The following is a 23,028-nucleotide window of genomic DNA, read 5'->3' on the forward strand; positions in this document are numbered from 1 at the left end:
TACCCATAGCTGGCGGTGCGGTGGTAGAGAACTAGGCTCTATTCCCCCATGCTGGACACTCCTTCTGAAAATGGTCTATTTGGCCACATTTATAACAACCAACCCTTCCCGCTCTGCATTCTCCCAAGTGGAGCCTACCACACTTGTCGCATGGTGGCTTCCCCCTTGAACCTTGACTTACACTGGCCTGGGATTGATAACCCTGGGGTCTAAAATTCTGGCGACTCTGACCCGGCCGATCATACCTGTTCTACGGCATAGGTGCACTGGTGGTAGATGAGGCATAGTTGGAAGGCCTCTTCTAGAAGAAGGACCTGTTGCCCTTGTTTTGCCTCTATTCGCTCTCATGCCCCGCTGATCTTGCCTTCTTGCTCAAGTTCTCCTCTCTATCCTTTCTTTTCTCATCCTCTACCTGTTGAGCATACACCATCAATCTGGAAATATCCATGTCCGAGATCAACAATGTTGCTTTGCACTCCTTCTTCACATGCCTCCCTAATCCGGAGACGAACTTCCTCATCTTTGACCTCACATCTGGGATCATTTCTGGAGAATACCTGGATAACTAGATGAACTTTAGGCTGTATTCCTTAACAGTCATGCCTTCTTGTTTTAGATTTACAAATTCCTCCACTTTCGCTTCCCTCAATTCTCGGGGAAAGAAGTGGTCAAGAAAGGCTCCCTCAAATTCATCCCACCTAGCAGGTTCAGCATCCTCACCCCTACCTTGCTCCTATTGGTTATACCAGATGTTTGCCATATCCTTGAGTTGATAAGACACCAACTCAACCCCCTCAATTTCCGTAGCATGCATAGCTTTCAGAATTTTCCACATCTCATCAATAAAGTTTTAGGGGTCTTCATCAACCTTAGAACCCATGAATGCTGGCGGATTCATCCTCAGGAAGTCTCTAATTCTAGTGGCAGCAGACGGCTCTTGGGAATTAGAGCTAAGTGTCGGCGAACTCTGGGTACCATTTCGGGCAGCCATTAGTTGCGTGAGCATTGCAATTGCCCTTCGAAACTCCGCCTCTAACATGGGGTCAGGTGGAGTTGCAGGCACTTGGGGTGCCTCCATATACCTCGTAGGTCGGCCTCTAGCCCTTGTCGGGCGTACCTCAGACTGAGGCATCTCTGCATTATCGGCATTCCTTTGGCTAGCAGTACATTTTGGAGGCATTATCTATAACGTATAAATGCACGAATTAGAAGGGAAGTTTCATAGAGTTTAACTCCATTGCATGGATTCAGAGTATGAAAGAAGTGAAATAATTCCTAATGTCTCATAGCCTACTGATTATAAGTGTGGTGCACAACACACCCATAAGCAAGATTCTACTAGACACGGCTTTATAGACTCCCTAGGACACTTGAACTCTAGGCTCTGATACCATGTTTGTCACGCTCCAGGAGGGTACCCTAGGCGTGGCCGGCACTCGAAGGCCATTTCTGACCTCCAAGCGAACCACCTGGTCCAGTCACATATTCATTCAATCATATTCTCTTAGCGGAAACTCAATTAATGAAATACTATTCACAATATGGGGGCCGAAGGCCAAACATTCATCAACTCAACAAACAAATATAATACGACTCCTCAAAATAACTGTTCAACCTCCCCACACTCCAGTCTATGAAGCCTCTATCAAAGTCTAAAAGGTATCAATGACAGGTCCATGGCTACCAACAATCAAAATAAAGGAAACGACAACAAACTATACAAGAAAACTCAACATCCTCCGGAAATTAGGAGGACTCACCAACTAGCTGGGAGTGTATGTGAATCTTCAACGGAGCGTCGGTTGATGATCTCTAGTACCTGTTTCTGCATCATGAAATGATGCAGGCCAACTGGCGTCAGTACATGGAATGTACGAGTATGTAAAATGGCAGAATACAATGAACATCAAGGAAGAATCAGTCAACTCAGAATCTCAAATCATATATATATATATATATATATATATATATATATATATATATATATATATATATATATATATATACAGGACAACTCACTCAAATGTCCTAAGTCTAAATAAGAATATAATTTAGACGGGACCAATCACATATCATTCAACTCAGTCTAACTCAGAGTACTATCAAGACCTATTTGGGAGTTTCTCTTATCCGACAACCATCACTTATGAGCCAGTGACAGTACAACAAGCCGACGTTGTTGCCGCGTCCGTTCATACTTTACTAGGGCATGAACGAGTCAACCAATCATGGATCCAATCCAACCAAGTCCTATAATGTTAGGACAAACCTCTCAGGGAAGCATCCGACTTTAATGGTTCAATCCCCCCTACGTTTGGCAACACAGGTATTAGGTTCGAGTATGGACTATATTCTTGCCCAATTCGGTGCTCGATACTCCTCCCAAGATTCAATGCTCATAAAACTCCATCCAATCAACTCAATCAACTCATATCGACAAGTCTCATTACAACCTTGTCAACTCATAAACTCTATCACAATCAAATCTCTTCCAATCGTACTATCCGATCAATCTCAATCATCTCTTCAAAAGAAATTTAAATGCACATTTATATCAATATATAGATATAATCAATCATTACCTCCATCCATTTGAGAAATCTTTGTGACTCATCACAACTTCAAGACTTAAATTCGACATTTTAAAATTGACAACATTTTTAGGAAAATAACATCCTTTATCACAATCTAAATAATTAAAAAGGTCAATAAAACATATTTAACAATTCATCCTTATCAACTCATACTCACATAAAGGCCCATTTTAGGGACTTCTTAGCTCAACAACATCAATACATATAGAATCAAATAATTAGGGGACAAAACTCATTTAAACTTAAACCATACCAAGAAACTCTATTTTTATGAACATCTAACCTCAAAGCAAGAGTAGGGCACATGGGTGGACTCAACCCATATTTTGGATAACCTTACATACCTTAGTGAAGATTTGAAGAAAACTTTGATGTTGGGTCTTCAATGGAGGACTCAAATCTTAAAGCTCTTGGACAAACCTTTGTTGGAAATGAAGGAGAAGAAGAAGAAGAAGAAGAAGAAGAGATAGAGAGAGAGATTTCTAGGGCTTTTAGAGAGAGAGTGCGGCCTGAAGAAATGGTCTAAAAATGTTCAAGGCTTGTGAATATATAATTTGGGACAATTCCCAAATTACCCTTCCTCCAAAATTCTGAAAAATAGGCCATAAACAACCTTGGCGCGATAGTGGCGCGTCGCGCCCTTACATCACCAAGGCCAATTACGCCTAAAAACCTGCACAACTTTTAGTGGCGCACCGTGCCAAGGACCAAACTACTAAGGCATGTTTCTGGCGCGATAGTGGCGCGTCGCGCCCTTATAGAGCCAAGGCCAAAGGTTCTAGGTTCTGGAATTTTGGCTTGAAAAACCCTACACACCTCGCAGTGGCGCACCACGCCAGGGACCAAACTACTGAAGCATGTTCCTGGCATGATAGTGGCACGTCGCTCCACTACGGCGCCAAGCCTAGATTTCCAGTAGTTGAACCCTAGGCCTGAAATTCCTGCTGTGCTAGTCCATCTTAGGATCGTCATATCTTTCAACTCCGAACTCCAAAATTTACATTTTTAGTGGCGTTGGAAAGAAGACTCGATGACCTTTAATTTGATAGGTCGTGGGCCACCCAAATCGTCGATTTTCAAAAGATAGGGTCGTTAGAAGTCGATCCCTTTTACGAACTCATCTTAAAGCTTAGCCACGATGGATCTTTTGGACTTAGCTTGGTCCTAGGGGTCCTTCATGACCCTACATCACCTCTAACGCTGCTCAATTTCTCAAAGACTCATCTTTCTCATGAAATTGCTTCATAATACCCGAGTTCGACCTTACACGTGTACAAGAAAGGTCCGAATCTTAGGAAAAATTTTGAGGGGTGTTACATTACTTAAGTTCGACCCTACCCGAATACAAGAAGAGTCCGAATCTTAGGGAAATATTTTGAGGGGTGTTACAAATATTTACTTTAGAAAAAGACTAAGGTTGATTAATCAGTATCTATACGAAGAACTACAATATAAATCTGAGTTAAAAAAGGAAGAAGCATTTCTACAAAGATATTTTGAAGACACAAACAATAAAAAAGACTTTGAAAATATTGAAATATAAATAACATATAGTAATCACAGAATAAAACACTATCAAAGAGTAAGTAATAAAATTTTAGCTATTCCGATAGGGTAACATATATGCCTCTTGAATTCGTTAAAAGAATAAGACTAAGGTATAGTTGGTTATACGACGAAGTACAATACAGATTTGAGTTAAGACAAACAGAAAAAGGGGAATATGTTATGAGTTTGGTTGGTTTCTCTCTAAGTTGTAAGTTGTGTTCTTCATCGAATGAAGAAGAGTGTTTTATATAGACAAACTAAGGAATAAAGTAGAAATAAAGTAGTGGCCTAAAATAAATGGCTGACACTTTAAGATAAGATTCAAAATAATACACGCCGAGTGCACTGTGGGACTCATCGTCACATGCATTATTTGTTTCTTTTCTTTAACTGACACGGACTGACAGACGCGTGCTTATCAGTTTTTCCCTTTTTGAGGATAGTGATAAAAAAAGCACTCACATGACACATGTGGGCATACCCACATGACACACTCTATTATTTCAATAGTGGTTGGTGCTAATTTAGCCACGTCTCTTAGCTTATCTTCTTATCTCCTTATAATGATTCTCTATCATTCATTCTTCTTCCATTATTGCTGAAATCCTTATCTCCTGTTCTTTAACTTGTCTAAGTTATGTAATGCTATGTAGTCAAAACTCAAATTATATTACTGTCACACCCTGGGAGGGTACCCTAGACGTAACCGGTACTCAAAAACTATTTTTGGCTCCCAAGCGAACCACATAGCCTGATCACACATCCGTTCATTCATTCAATCAGCGGAAGACTTAAAATAAAGAGAATATTTGGCGGGCAACTCAAATCATCAATCTAACTCAAAGAATAAAGGCCATGGTTCAACAAATCAACTCTAATATTTGTCATTTAAAAATAGTTTGACAAGAATAATTTAAGGAAAGAAATACTCAATCGACCCTTCACTATCTAGTCTATGAAGCCTCTATCACTACTATCTAATTGGTGCCAATGACATGTTCATGGCTACCTCAAATCAAAATGAAAAGGGCTAACTCAATGCAAGAATGATATAAGCGGTGTCCTCCAGATGTAGGGAAGGACTCACCAATACGCTGAGTGTGTATAGATCCTCAATGGCACTTCTATTGATGATCTCTTAAATCTATCTCTGTATTATAAAATGATGCAGGTCCAAATTGTCGTCAGTACGTGGAATGTACGAGTATGTAATATGGCAGAATGAAACATACCTCAAAGAAGAATAACGTTGGTTCAAATATCTCCAAATCAGAAAGATAAGAGAGACTCAATCAAAGTCTAAAGTAAGAATACATTTTTAGACAAAGACCAATCATATACCATACAATCCAATCCAATCATGTACAATACAGTTCAATCAAATCATTTACAATTCGATCCCATCAAATCCAATCACGTGTCCAATCTAATCCGATCACATACCATCAACTCTAATTCAATCACATATTATCTAATCCAATCCAATCACATATCCAACCCAATCCAATCATATACCCAATCCAATCCAATCCAATCATATGCAATCAACTCAATTCAATAGATATGCAATTTAGAATTATGCAATGTTTTACAATTCGACTCAATTATTTGCAATCACAATCAAACTAATCATATCAAGCACAATCCATACCATTGGGAGTTTCTCTAACCGAAAACCATCACTTATGAGCGAGTGATAGTACAATAAGCCGACATTATTTCCGCGCCCATTCATACCTTGCTAGGGTATGAACGAATCAACCAATCATGAATCCAATCCAACCAAGTCCTATAATGTCAGGATAATAAAATAGGAAATATTCGACTTTAACGATTCGATCCCATGGGAAGCATCCGACTTTAATGATTCCATCCCTTCCTACATTTGGCGACATAGTTTATTGGTTCGAGTATGGACTATACTCTTACCCAATTCGGTGCTCGATACTCCTCCCAATACTGGGTGAATCATGATCATTTTCGAAGGTAATTCCAACTCATACGTAACTTTTCCAACCCACTTTAGGATTTTATAAGTCCCTATATACCTAGGCTCAATTTCCCTTTCTTACCAAACCGAACCACACCCTTCATGGGTGAAACCTTCAAATACACCCAATTATCTACATTAAATTCAGGATCCCTTCTTCTAGTGTCGGATATGACCTTTGATGACTTTGAGCTATCTTCAACCTTTCTCTAATGATATTAACCTTCTCTAAAGCATCAAGTACCAAATCGGGACCTTATATTGTTATCTCACCTACTTTAAACCAACCGAGGATCTACATCGCCTTCCATACAAAGCCTCAAACGGCGCCATCTCACTACTCGAGTGGTAACTATTATTGTAAGCAAATTCAATGAGCAGTAGGTAATTATCCCAACACCCTTTGAACTCCAACACATAATCCTTTAAAATATCCTCTAGGGTTTGAATTTTTCTTTTGGATTGCCCATCGATTTGAGGATAGAATATGGTGCTTAACTTTACTTTAGTACTGAGGCCCTTTTGAAATAATCTCCAAAAGTGAGAAGTGAATTGAGAACCACAATCCAAAATGATTGACAATGGCACACCATGCAATCTCACCAACTCCCGAATATATAACTATGCATAATCTTCGGCCCTATAGGAATTCTTAACTAGTAGGAAGTGAGCCGACTTAGTCATTCTATCAACAATCACCCAAATCGAATCAAGTCGCTTCCAAGTGTGAAGCAAACCCACTAGAAAATCCATATTCACATCTTTCCATTTACAAGTAAGGATTTTAATATCTTGGGCTAGACCACCTAGCCTCTAATGTTTGGCCTTCACTTGTTGACAATTTGGACATTCGGCCATGAACCTTGCTATGTCCTTCTTCATGCCACCCCACCAATACAACTCTTTCAAGTCTCAATACATTTTCATCGAACCAAGGTGAATGAAGTATGAAGAATTATATGCCTCCATCAAGATCAAACAACTTAGGCCATCCACATCCAAAACACATAACCAACCTTGGTAATATAACACCCCATCTCCCACTTGTGAAAAGACCTTTACCTTTTTTCCTTCACCAACTTCTTTAACTCGACAAGTGTCGGGTCAAGGTCTTATTTTGACTTAACATCCATCATCAAGAAGGATTCGGACCTATTTTGGATAACCATACCACCATCACCGGTACCGTACAACTTCAACCATAGTCTAGCAAACTGGTGAACATCTTTCACCAACTCTCTCTTTCCTTCATCAACATAGGCCACACTCCCCATAGACACTCTACTAAGTGCATTGGCAACCACATTGGCTTTACCCAAATGATAATGCACACTCATGTCATATTCCTTGAGGAGCTCTAACCACCTTCTTTGTCTTAGATTGATGTCTTTTTGGGTGAACACATATTGAAGGCTTTAATGATCGGTCTACACATCTAAATGAACCCCATAGAGGTAGTGTCACTAAATTTTCAAAGAAACAACAACGGCCGCCAACTCAAGATCATGGGTAAGGTAGTTACACTCATGCACTTTCAATTGCCTAGAAGCATAGGCTATAACCTTACTATTTTGCATTAATACACAACCTAAACCAATCTTCGAAGCATCACAATAAATCACAAACCCTTCTAATACTTCTGGTAGAGTCAAAATAGAAATAGAGGTAAGTCGATCTTTCAAAGTTTGCAAACTCATTCATCTATTTGAATTTCACCTTCTTTTGAGTCAACTGTGTCATAGGAAAAGAGATGGAAGAAAACCCTTCGACGAATCTTCTATAGTAACCGGCTATCCCCAAGAAGCATCTAATGTCTGAAGGAGACAATGGTCTAGGCCAATTCTTGACCGACTCCATTTTCTTAGGATCAACCTTAATCCCCTTGCCGGATACTGTGTGACCAAGAAAGGCCACCTTCTTCAACCAAAACTCACACTTGCTAAATTTTGCAAATAATTGTCTATCTTTCAACTTTTGGAACACAACTCCAAAATGATCCTTATGTTCTTCCTCACTCTAAGAGTAGATCAAAATATCATCAATAAAAGTATCAAGGTAGGGTTTGAACACCCTATTCATTAGGTCCATGAACACCACCGGCACATTCGTCAACCCAAAACTCAATACCACAAACTCAAAGTGACCATATCTTATCTGGAATGCCATCTTGCGAATGTCACACTCCCTCACCCTTAGTTGGTGATAGCCGGACCGAAGGTCGATCTTGGAAAAGTGACTTTCCCCTTGCAAGTGATCAAACAAGTTGTGTATCCTAAAAAGTGGATACTTGTTTTTAATAGTTATATTATTCAATTTCCGGTAGTCTATGCACATTCGAAAAAACCATCCTTCTTTCTTACAAATAGCACAGGAACACCCTAAGGCAAAATACTAGGCCTTATGAACCTCTTTTATAGAAGTCCTTCAATTGTTCCTTCAACTCTTTCAATTCTGTTGGGGTCATTCGGTAAGGAGAGATAGAGATAGGTTTGGTATCGGGGAGAAGATCAATACCAAAATCAACTTTTCTTTTGAGAGGGACACCGGGAAAGTCATCGGGAAAGACATCGAGAAACTCATTGACTAAGGGGACCGACTCAAGAGGAGGACTTTCAGAGATGACATCCATAACTCTCACTATGTGGTAAATACAACCGTTATCAATAAATTTTTGGGCCTTAAGATACGAAATGAACTTACCTTTCACTATCAAATCACGACCCTCCCATTTAAGAACGGACTCATTTAGGAATGAAAATATGACTCGACGAGTCATACAATCTATGAAAGTATAAGATACATATAACCAATCCATCCTATGGATGACATCAAAATCTACCATGGCAAGCTCTATAAGATCATAAGGAACGACTTTATGCAAGATGGACACATGACAACCCCTATAAACCTTTCTAGCCACAACCGACTCACATACGGGGGTAGACACCAAATAAGGCTCTACCAATATTTCAGGCAATATATCAAACCTATAAGCTAACAATGGAGTAACAAATGAAAAGATTGTACCAGGGTCCAACAATGTATACACATCAAAAGTAAAGATCTTTAACATACCGATAACAATATTAGGTGCTTCCTCAACCTCTTGCCTCTCATGAAAAGCATAGAAATGGATGGGGCATTAGCCACCGCCCTGAGTTTGTTGGCCATGGGCAACGTGGCCTTGGGGCCTACCATCACCACCATTTATACAATCTCGAGCATGATGACCTAGTTTGCCATACTTGAAGAACATATTTGAGCCCGCCAAACACTCCCTTTTGTAGGTCCTCCCACACTTCCTACATGGGGGAAAAGCTGGGGTGCCAATATTATCTCTTAGGACCATTTGATTAGGACCCTTATCTGTGTTGAACATGGGAAGAGGAGTATTAGTGAAACCTTGTCCCATAAACCATTGCCCACCTTAACCTTTGTCATTGCTACCATAACCGGACCTTTGAGGGTTGGACCCTCCACCATTTACTCTAGCTTTCTTCAACCCTCTATACCTCTCCCTCAACTACTCGTCTTTGATTGTTTCGGCATAAGTCATTAATCGGGAGATGTCTATCTTGATAACCAACATGGTCGTTTTGCACTTTTTGGACACTAAGCATGAGACGCAGAAAATAAACTTAATTATCCTTGTTGTCATGACCAAATCCTAGGGCCTAGACGTGACACGGCGAATGAGACACTCAGGGGTACCTCACCCAAGACTCTTAGCATTCATTTAGCTTTTCATAGGTACTGACATACAATAAAAAAAGGAAATAAAGAAAGGAAAAGGGACTAAGGGAAATATCATAGAACAAGAGTCCTTAGCCGCTTTAAAACATTTTCCATTTGTGTCCAAACATACCTCTATAAATAGACTTGGCGGTGGCTAAGACATGTCCCGAACTCACCCTTAAAATAAGTATAAAAAAATGCCGTAATAGAAGTGTAAATATTATATATAACATAAGCTTAGAATAAAAAGAATGTTATTCCCGAAATATGGGAACTCACCAGAAGCAATCTTTAAACTAATCTAAGCTAGCCACGTGGAAGAGATCGAGGAGGAACACCGGTCCCTATATGGTGATATCATGTAGGAAAAAGTATGCATTAGTACTTTGAATTTATCAAGTATGTAGGCATACATGACTTTAAGGAATAAATAGGACATTAGCATAATATGAAATATAATGCAATGCATGCATAATCAATCATGCACATAATATTTGAAAACCTTTATTTATGGAGAGATGACCATAACCGACATTTAAGACCATGTGAGCTATTACATATAATCCAACATATCCCCTACGTTGGCACAGGGAGACTACTTGCCAGGTAGAACTCTGATCAACTTTAAACATTCTTTAATTTTAACTTTAACATTTGATGGCTACAAAGGCTTAGCTGACAAGGGCTCCTATGGTGGCATATAATTAAAGCAATATGAGACTTTACTTAAGAAACCCTTCGGTCGAGTCCCCCTCAATATTCTACAGTCGGTGCTTGGTCCAAATCACATGGAATAACGTTTAAGCATCAATATAACATAAGCGTTATATAACTTTAAAATTAAAATATCAATCGGTGAAATAGCTTGTTAAAACCTTTGGTTTATAATATCATCATGGCTATCATACCCTATTTACAATCCTTCTAATGAACCTTGATTTATAAGAAAATTAGGTCTACAATCAGTGATGGTATTCTGAGTACCATGCTAATCGTACCTACTTTTTGAAAAATGTTCAAAAGCATTGATGGCATATAGGAATGTCATACATGTCATTTTATAATCTTAAACATTTCATTTGATTCAATGTGAGAATTGTCCTTTCACATTGAAACCTTACTTTGTCTAAGAAGCCCTTTCATCAATTAATCATTTCATATAGACTCCCCTTCATAAGCATTTACTTCGTAACATTCATTGAAGTCAAACTTTATTTCAACTTTACTTTATCATAGGAAACTAGGTAGTTTCATTTCACAAAAACCTTTCAATGCCTTTAAAGACTTCTTGCATACATGGGAGTGATGGAAATGCATAAAATACACATTCATAAAGAAACCCACCATATATGTCTTGAAACTCTTTTCAAGCCTTCATATAGGCATTTTAATAACATCATAACTTTATGAAATCAAGAGTGAATATACATCAATATATGTAAGGTAATTTTAAATATATCATAATCTATGCATTTAGAATAATCATGTAAAAGCCACAAGATTTTATCATTTCGAATTTAAATGCTAGTTTGAGAAAATATTTGGGATCCATGAGTAGAATGACCCATGGATGAAAAACCACATACCTTGGGGAATGAAACTCTTAATTCAAAACTTGAAAAGAAATGGAGGCTTGATCTTCTTGGATTGAAACCCTAGAACCTTTCTTGAGGATGAAGGAAACTTTGAGAGAACTTGGGAGGTTATGGTTTGCGTTCTTAGGATGAGGGTGAGTGAATAAGTATAGGAAGACTTAGAGACTTTTAGATTGGTGAATTTTTCCTTCAAAACGGCCTCACTTTGAGTTAAAACGCAGGAAAAAACTAAAATATTCCTTTAAAGATCTGGCCAGAACTAGCTTTACGGGGAACCTTCACAGTCCGTGATGCCCACCACGGACCAGTGGTGGGGTCCCGTGGTAAAGACTTGGAAAAATATTTTGTAACATGTTGTAGAGAAGTCTTTGAACCTTCTTCACAATCGGCCACTACGAACCGTACTGAGGTTCACAAAAGACCTCCACGGGTCATGGTGCTCACAAATAATCCCAGGGCTTAAACTGGTTAAAAAAGTGTCTTTCACGGACGGCCACTACGGACCATATTGAGTTTCATGGAAGGCTACCATGGGTCATGGTACTCTCCTATCTGAGCAGCTTCACTAAAATGGCCATAATGTTTTACTCTGAACTCCAAATGAGTCAAACTTGGCGGCGTTGGAAAGAAGACTCAAAGATCTTTAATTTGATAGGTCATGTATCACCTAAATCTTAATATTTGGAGAGATATGGTCGCTTAAAGTTGACCCTTATATGGACTCATTCGAAAACTTAATTGATAGAAATTCTTTGGACTTGGCTTGGTGTTAAAGATCCCTTATGACCCTAAACTCCATATAATACCCTTTAAATACTTAGGAATTGATTTTAACTCATATGTAAAATTAAAAGTCATCGAGTTCAAGTCTATATACATATAAAGAATGGTTTGGGTCTTGGCATAAAAACTTTTAGGGTGTTACAATATCCCCCCTTTGGAACATTCATCCTCGAATGAGAATCACTAGTATAAAAAGGACATGGCATGAGGACTAGAAACCCAAAATATATATAATGAAACTTGAAATTCATCAAACATGAAATCTTTAAACTTTAGCATAAATCATAACTTTAAAAAAATCAACTTTTTGAATATGCATGCATATGAAGACTTGGGAAAACTGAAACATAATAGTCTTAAATACTTATACATAAATGAATTAGTACTTTAGGCTTGAGTAAAATGGAAAAGTTGAGGATAATGTTTCATCACATCCGCTTCTATTTCCCATGTGGCGCTTTCAACTTTTTGATTCCTCCAAAGGACTTTAACGAATGCAATTTCCTTGTTCCTCAATCTCTTGACTTAACAGTCTAAAATCTAAACTGGGACCTATTCATAGGTCAAGTATTCTTCAACATTCACTACTTCAAAAGGCACAATGGAACTTGGATCACCTTCACACTTTCTCAACATAGACATATTGAATACCGGATTAACCGAAGCTAACACCAATGACAAATCACATTCATAGGCCACCTTACCAAAAAGCCTTAGGACCCTATACCTCTATAGGAAGATCCATTCCAAGAGTACTACCCCTTACTACTATATTCCACAAACCTCAAGACCTAATAACGAAACATCTAAGCATCGTACACTCACCCACATGCCATCAATACCATATTCAAGCCTAGTCCTATAACTATTATAATACACTCATTTGAAACCCTTAATGAGGATTCATAAATAGCCTATTACCATCACTCATATACCTACAACCACGTATTCAATCCTACCATTCTAACCTTTTTATAGCTCCCTTAAAGTCAAAATCACTCAAGAATTCTAACGTCTACCTTAGCATCTCTACACCCATATTTGCACTAATTCCTACTAAGGACACATCAATATACTCTGGCCTATCTATTTAGCACCCTACAAGATCCCATCTAGCTCTTCCTATATGTCAATAACCTTAAATAGAATAAGTATACCACAATTATCATAATACAGAATAGTCATTCTCTCTCTATCTATCATGACTCGTCTACTATCATTAACATTGGAACACACAACCGACCTTGATAAATAAGTACTCCATCTCCCCCTTGGGAACAGACTTCTACCTCCTTATCTCCCACCATTTCCTTCAACTCTACCATTGATGATTCAAGTTCTTATTTCCACTTAACATCCACCACCAAAGACGATTTGGACCCATCTTGCAACACCATCATAGGAACCACTCTAAAGAAGTACTTTCGGAGTTGGCACCGCTAAACCTCGCCATATGATAAATGCAACCTTTACTAATCTGTAATATACCTCAAAATGCTCATAAGTGCCTTAAGAATGCCTTGGGAATAGGCCGCTCATGTAATGCATTATCCTAAATCTTTTTGGAAAATATGAGTTTGGAATATCGATCAAGGGATCAAAACCTGCGGGAAAATAGTATCGGTGGATTTTTAGGACCCATATATCGAAAGATAGATTTTTGAAAAAATTGCACAAAACAGTAAAGTGCGTAGCAAGTCCGCATCGCAGACTTGCTTGCCTCTACGTCGCAGACCTGGCAATGTATTTTCTGGTCGAATTTAGTTTTTAGCAAAGGCACTTTAGACTTTTCCCTAATTGTTAGCTAATGAACCTAGACGTTTTTAGGACCTAATTCAGCTCTATAAAGTAACATAAACCTCTAATTCTATTTATTCTTCTACAATTCACCTATTCAAATATTTCTCTCTCTACAAAAGATTCTCAAGGACTACATTGAAGACTTCAAGTAAATTCACTCAAGCTCTCCATCAAAATACTCAAGTTCTTCCAAATTATTTGGTGTTCTCACATAAGGTATGTGGGTATTGATTCATGGATTCTTTCATCCATGAAGCCCAATCAATTTCCCAAGGTTTTCTATCAAATTAAAATATGGTATTTTATGAGTTTTATGATCTCTATTCCTACTGCATGAATTATGATTCAAAGTAAGAGCATGAGTCTATTTTGATATAAATTAATGGTCATTTTATCGAATTGAAGAGTTTTCCATGAATTTCTCTTATTTTGATTTTTAGGGTTCATGATGTAAAATATAAGTATTTTCAATTATACTTCCTAATGATATTATCTATATGAATTATGTATGGGCTGAAAGAAAGTTTATGATCATACATATTTTCAAGTCAATTTCATGATTTTCAAGTCAATTGATCATGCATTCATATCTTACCCTAATTTCAAGTATAAGCTATGACCATAAATTTCCAAGTATGAATTATGTCTATGTATGTATGATTTGTAATGTGGAAGGACAATGCCCACATTGCACTCATGTTATAAAAATGAGCTACTCTATGATTTCAAACCTATGATAATGACTATGATATATGAAATTATGATTTCTATGTTATGTATGTATTCCATGGGATTTGACTTAGCACCAAATATGGACTTGAGGTGGGAACTCGAAATATGAGATTTTTATATAAAGTCTCTTATCGCATAACTACGTGCCACCTTAGGTATAAAGGGATCAGAGGTGAATACCCAAATCTCTAAGAGGTAAGTACCCAAAATATCAAGGCTTGGAGGCGAGTACCCGAGTCTAAGAACTAGGGGTGAGTACCTGATTCACATAACCACTTAGTGGATCTACTTAGGCGTGTAGGAGTCTACCTAGGCAAGTAGTCTCCCCTATGGGGAGACATTGGGATTCCATGTTATAACTCATATGGTCTTATTGCCGGTTATGGTTCCTATCCCACATATGTATGATCTCTTATGTATGCTAAGAGTTTAAATTATGCTTTTCAAATGCTTGGGTCAAAATAATTTTCTCATGACTTTACTTACCTCATCTTATCATGTGTTTTACTTGACCATTGCATTCCATGATTTACGTTGCATGTCACGCCCAAATACTTAGTACATTCTAATGTACTAATACATACTTTTTGCCTACATTATCTCATAATATAGGGGTTGAGGTTGAAGATCATATTCGACCACATGGCTAGTTAAGCTTTTCTATTCGATGGTGTTTGTGATGAGTCCTCATTTATCAGGTACTAGTCATCGAGTTAGTTATTGTTTCAAAGACTTTTGTTATGTTTCATATTAAGGGTGAGCTAGGTACATGTCTTAGCCCCTGTCCATACTCATGTGTAGAGGCATCTAGTTGGACAAATGTTTCAAGTTTATGTTGTCATGTGACATTCTTAAACTTTTATTCATAGTTTAGACTTTCTTATGATGTTTCTGCTTTTATTTTACCTTATATATGCTTATGATATGTAAAATAGGCTTGGTTAGAGCCCTTTGGGGTTTTGATCTCCGTATTATGACTAGATCCTAGGTCGAGTCGTGACATAATTAATTTCCCAGGCTTCAAGATAAGAAATGAATCTACCCTTAACTGCCAAATCATGACCCTTCCATTCAAGAATAGACTCACTTGGGAATTGAAACTTGACTCTACGAGTTCTATAATCTATAGAAACATATAATGCATGAAACCAATCCATCCAAAATAACATCGAAATCTAAAACCTTTAACTTAACAGTCACAACATCAGGCGAATCCTTTAACTCCTGGTGAGTTTGAAGGTCACAAAATCTGTCTTTGTGCTGACCGCCACCCGAAGTAGTAGAATTTTAATCCGGATGACCTATAGTTTGGGCTAGAGTCCAAGGTCTAGTACTACTCCTACACTCCCTTGCATGATGACCCAGTTTTCCACACCTAAAGCAAGCATTCAACCCCGCAAAGCACTCTCCCATATGATTTTCCCACACTTGGAACACTTGGGAAAAGTAGATGTACTAAAACTACCACCGGGATTAGATTGAGAAGTCCTACCTCACCTTGAACATTCTTGGACTGCCTCCCTTTTCTAGATGACACTAGGCAGTCCTTTTCCTTATGTACACTTTTTTCACAACTATAACAACTCTTTGTGCCATTCAAGCACTCCCCTACATGGTTTTTACCACACTTTCCATATGAGAGGAAGGACTTTTCCTTGCCATCACCCTTCCTAGAAAAAAGGCCAGAAGTCTCCCCCTTTGACATCTTATGGCGGTTAAAGTCATTACCTTCAATATTACTCCTTTTATTCACCCATTTCCTTTTTTTAACATTCATGTTCACCGGAGTTACTTTGTGTTGATTTAATTGAGCGGTCACAACTCTAACCAACCACATGAGGGCATAACGAATCTCCACATTAGAGATATCGACATTTGAAGATGGGTCATCAGGAATAGAAAGGCTACCATCTTGACCAATCTCTTGGTTTCTTTCTTCTTAATGAGACATATTCTGAAATACGTAGGGTATGAGTTGGAAAGAATTCTTATAGGGTTCAACTCTATCGCATGATGGGATCATGAAAGAAGTGATGCTTTTTCTAAAATGCCTCATACCCTCCTATTCATAGATGTGGCGCGCTTCACACCGATGAACAAGACTCTAGTCGATGCGGTATGTTGGACTCTAAGGACGATTTCAAAATTTTGAGCTTTGATACCAAGTTTATCATGACCCAAGCCTAGGGCCTAGATGTGACACGATGAATGAGACACCCGAAGGTACCTCACTCAAGTCTCTTAGCATTCATTTTGCTTTTCATATGTAATGAAATACAATAAAAAGGGGAAATAAAAAAGGGAAATATCATAGAACAAAATCCTTAACAGCTTCAAAATATTTTCCATTTATGTCCAAACATACCTCTACTAATAGACTTGGAGGGGGATAAGACATGTCTCTAGCTCATACTCAAAATAAGTGTCAAGAAATACCATAATAGAAGTCTTAATGTTCTACAAAATATAAGTTTAGAATAAAAAGAATGTTTCTCCAAAAACATGGGAACTCACCACAAGCAACCTACAAACTAATCTGAGTTAGCCACGTGGAGGAGATCGAGGAGGAACAACGGTCCCTTCATGGTGATATCATATAGGAAAAAGTATTCGTTAGTACTTTGAATATACTAAGTATGTAGGTATGCATGACTTTAAGGAATCAATAGGACATTAGCATTATATGCAACATAATTCAATGCATGCATAACCAATCATGGACATAATATTTGAAAACCTTTATTTATGGAAAAATGACCATAAAAAACATTTAATACCATGTGATCTATTACATGTAATCCAACATATCCCCCTATATTGGCACGGGGAGACTACTTGCCAGGTAGAACTCCGATCAACTTTAAACATTCTTTAATTTTAACTTTAACATTTGATGGCTTCAAAGACCTAGCCGACAAGGGCTCCTATGGTGGCACATAGTTAACGTGACATGATACTTAACTTAAGAACCCCTTCGGTTGAGTCCCTATATACATGCTACACTCGGTGCTAGGTCCAAATTTCATTGAATAACTTTTAAACATCAATATAGCATAAGCATTATATAACTTTAACATTAAACATCAATCGGTGGTATAGCTCGTTAAAACCTTTCATTTATAATATCATCATGGCTGCCATACCCTATTTACAATCCTACTAATGAACCTTGATTTATAAGAAAATTAGGTTTATAATCAGTGATGGTATTCCAGGTACCATTCTAATCGGACCTACCTTTTCAAAAAATATTCAAAATTATTGATGGCATATAGGAATGTAATACATATCATATCATAATCTTAAATATTTTATTTGATTCAATGTGAGGATCGTCCTTTCACATTGAAACCTTACTTTGGCTATGAAGACCTTCATCAATCATTTCATAAAGGCTCACCTTCATAAGCATTTACTTCATAACATTCATTGGAGTCAAACTTCATTTTAACTTTACTTTATCATAGGAAACTAGGTAGGTTCATTTCACAAAAAGCTTTCAATGCCTTTAAAGACTCTTGCATGCATGGGAGTGATGGAAATTAATAAAGTGCACATTCTTAAAGCAACCCACCATATATGTCTTAAAGCTCTTTTCAAGCCTTCATATTGGCACTTTAATAACATCATAACTTCATGAAATCAAGAGTGAATATACATCAATATATGTAAGGAAACTTCAAATATATCATAATCTATGCATTTAGAATCATCATGTAAAAGCCCATAAGATTTCATCATTTAGAATTGAAATGCTAGTTTGAGAAAATATTTGGGCTCCATGGGTGGAAGGACCCATGGATGAAAACCCACATACCTTGAGAAATAAAACCCTTAATTCAAACTTGAAAAGAAATGAAGGCTTGATATTTTTGGAGTGAAACCCTAGAACCTATCTTGAGGATGAAGGAGACTTTGAGAGCACTTGGGAGGTTAGGGTTTGAGTTCTTAGGATGAGGGTGAGAGTGAATGAGTGTAGGAAGACTTAGAATCTTTTAGATGGGTAGATTTTTCCTTCGAAATGATCACTTTAAGTTAAAATACAGGAAAAAAAGACTAAAATATCCCTTTAAATATCTGGCAAGAATTGGCTTAACGGGGGACCTTCACGGTCCGTGATGCCCACCACAGACTATGGTGGTGTCCCGTGACTTTGAAAAATATTTTGGAATATATTGCAAAGAAGTCTCTGGCCTTTTTCATGAACGGCCACTATGGACTGTACTCAGGTTCATGGAAGACCGCCACGGGTTATGGTGCTCACCAATAATCTCAGGGTTTAAACTTGTTGAAAAAGTGGCTTTCACATATGGCCACTATGAACCGTATTGTGTTTTATGGAAGTCCACCACTAGTCATGGTCCTCTCCTATCTGAGCAACTTCACTGAAATGGTCATAACGTTTTACTCCAAACTCCAAATAAGTTAAACTTTGTGGTGTTGGAAAGAAGACTCAAAGAAATCTAATTTGATCATGCCACCTAACTCTTAATATTCTGAGAGATATGGTCACTTGAAGTTGACCATTATACGAACTCATCCTAAAACTTAATTGACAAAATTTCTTTAGACTTGGCTTGTTGTTAGATATCCCTCATGACCCTAAACCGCATCTAATTTCATTCAAATATTTAGGAATTGATTCTAACTCATATGTAAAACTAGAAGTCATCGATTTCAAGCCTATACGCATATGGAGAACTGTTCAAGTCTTGGCATAGAAAATTTTAGGGTGTTACATCTCAGTTGAAGTACAGAGCCTCCCGATCCTAGGGGTCGAAGACCATAATGGGAGCATACTTGGAAAAATTTTGTGAACTTGAGGGCATACTCCCTCACACTCACACTCCCTTGACAGAGGTTGATGAACTCTTGGATTTTGGCCTCCCAAAGCTCCAAAGGGAAGAAATGGTCTAGGAAGGCACTTTTGAACTCTTCCCATTCTATCAATCCCCTTTCTTTATTCCTCTCAAAAAACCATTGCTCATACCACACTCGAGCCACGCCTTTTAGTTTGTACATCACTAGTTTGACCTTTTCATTTGGTGGCACACCCATGATAGACACAATCCGGTACACCTCATCGATAAATTCCATAGGGTCCACAACTAGCTTAGAACCATCGAACTCGGGAGGATTAATCCTTTGAAAAACTCCAATCCAAAAGGATGGATTTTTCACTTGAGGAGGAGGGACACCTTGATTCCCTTGGTAGGCTACAACTTGAGCCAATAATTCGATGATGTTGCGGAACTCAGCTTGAGTTACCCCTTCCTCATGATGTAGGATATCTAAAATTAGAAGAGTTTGGTCCGCATCGTTAATTCTTGCTCTTGGAGGTGCTCTTCCATGAAGAATTATCTAAAGAACATAAAATCGGTTGTTAGTTAGAGGAAAACTTAGTACACTCTAGGGCACGACATGAATTGAAAGAAATGAAGACTTTCCTAAACATCCCATAGTCTCTTATTCATAGTTATGGTGTGCATCACAACAATGAACAAGACCTTATTTGATGTGATATGTCGGACTCTGAGGACCATTTCAAAATCTCGTACTCTGATACCAAGTTTGGCATGATCTATGCCTAGGGCATAGACATGACATGGCAAATAAGACACTCGGAGGTACCTCACCCAAGACTCTAAGCATTCATTAAGCATTTTATTGGTAATGATAAACAAATCAAGCAGAAACATAAGGGATATAGGGACTAAGGGGCTTCACATTTAATAAGAGTCAAAGACAACATAACATCTTTTCCTATGTCTAGCCATACCTTTTACATTAAAAACTTTGCGGGGGCTAAGACATGTTCTTAGGTTATCCACAAAATTTAGTTCAAAATACCAAAACTCAACGTAAGAGTGTAAACATAACATAAGTTAGATAAGATAGGAGTGTCGTTCCTGGAACATGGGAACTCACTAAAGTGGTAGCCTTCATTGATCAACTTAGCCACGGGGAGAAGGGTAAGGAGCGATGCCGGTCCCTACATAGTGATATCATGTAGGCAAAATCATGTGTTAGTATTTTAAATGTACTAAGTATGTGAGTATGCTATAAAATGAAGAACATAACTGAGAGACATGGGTAAGCAATATGCAAAAGTGAATGCACGCATGAGATATCATCATATGAAACCTTAAATTATTCATTTTATGGAAAACTGACCATAACCAACATTTAAGACCATGCGAGCTATTACATAGAATCCAACATATACCCCTACATTGGAAAGAGGAGTTTAATTGCTAGGTAGAACTCTGATCAACTTTAAACATTCTTTAACTTTAACTTTAACATTTGATGGCTACAAAGGCCTAGCCGACAAGGGCTCCTATAGTGGCACATAGTTAATGCAACATGAGACTTTACTTAAGAACCCCTTCAGTTGAGTCTCCATCTACATGCTACATTCAATGCTAGGTCAAATTCCATGGAATAACATTTGAACATCAACATAGCATAAGTATTATATAACTTTAACATTAACACATCAATCGGTGGAATAGCCCATTAAAACCTTTGGTTTATAATATCATCATGGTTGTCATACCCCATTTACCATCCTACTAATGAACCTTGATTTATAAGAAAATTAGGTCTACAATCGGTGATGGTATTTTGGGTACCATGCTAATTGGACCTACTTTTTGGAAAAATGTTCAAAATCATTGACGGTATATAGGGATGTCATACATGTCATATCATAATCTTAAACATTTCATTTGATTCAATGTGAGGATTGTCCTTTCACATTGAAACCTTACTTTGGATAAGAAGACTTTTTATCAATCAATCCTTTCATAAAGACTCCCCTTCATAAGAATTTACTTCATAACATTCATTTAGAGTCAAACTTCACTTCAACTTTGCTTTATCAAAAAAAACTAGGTGGGTTCATTTTGTAAAAACCTTTCAATTACTTTAAAGAATTCTTGCATGCATGAGAGTAATTGAAATGAATAAAATACACATTCTTAAAGCAACCCACCATATATGTCTTAAAACTCTTTTCAAGCCTTCATATAGACACTTTAATAACATCATAACTTTATAAAATCAAGAGTTAATATCCATCAATATATGTAAAGAAACTTCAAATATATCATAATCTATGTATTAAAAGTCATTATGTAACAACCCATAAGATTTCATCATTTTGAATTGAAATGCTAGGTTGAGAAAACATTTGAAATCGATGGGTGGAAGGACTCATGAATGAAAACCCACATACCTTGAGGGAAACAAATTCCCTAAGAATACTTTAGGAAGAAAGGAGCCTTGAATGCCTTGAATTTGAAAACCCTAGTCTTGGCTTGAACCTCTTGGAAGAACTTGAGAGGAGAGGATTTTTGTTGGAGAAGTTAGAATGAAAAAATGAGGGATTTGAAGGGTTTAGGGTCTTTAGATAAGAGAATTCAGTCCTCAAAATGACACCATTTTGATTTAAATTATAGGAAAAGACTAGAATATCCCTTTAAAAATTTGGCCAGAACTGGACTTCACGGTCCGTTATGCATATCAAAAACTGTGGTGGGTCCCGTGGTAAAATACATGGAAAAATATTTTGGAAAATGCTGTAGAAAAATCTCTAAAACTTCTTCACGGATGGCCACTATGGACGATACTGAGGTTTATGGAAGACCACCACGGGTCATGGTCCTCTCCTGTCTGAGCAGCTTCACTAAAAGGGCCATAACACTTTATTCTGAACTCCAAATAAGGAAAACTTGATGGCGTTGGAAAGAGAATTCACAGATATTTGATTTGGTAGGTGATGGGACACCTGAGTTTATATATTCAAGGATATATGATCACTTAAAGTTGACCTATATAGAATCTTACATTGAAACTCAATCGATAAGGAAGCTTTCAACTTAACTTTGTGCTTAAGGATTCTTGTGTCCCTAAAACATCTCCAAATCTATTTCCACACTAAATAATTAACCGTAAATTCCATAAGATAGAATGAATGGACCCCTGGATGGACCATCATCATGGTTCGTGAAAAGCTCCATGATCTATGGTGGTCGTCCGTGGCCCTTACCTTAGGATGTTTCCTAAGGGTTTTGGGGAGGGGTCACCATGGAGGTCTTCATGGCCTATGGTTTTCACCACGGTCCATGGTCCTTTGTCGTGGTCTTCTCCCTCAAAGTCTGAACCTCTGAATCAATACCACGGTTTCTCACCACGGTCCGTGGTTCTCACCATGGCCCGTGATGTCTTCCGTAGTCAATCCCTAGTG

The sequence above is a fragment of the Solanum dulcamara genome, chromosome 12 (genome assembly GCF_947179165.1).
Source record: "Solanum dulcamara chromosome 12, daSolDulc1.2, whole genome shotgun sequence".
NCBI lineage: Eukaryota > Viridiplantae > Streptophyta > Magnoliopsida > Solanales > Solanaceae > Solanum > Solanum dulcamara.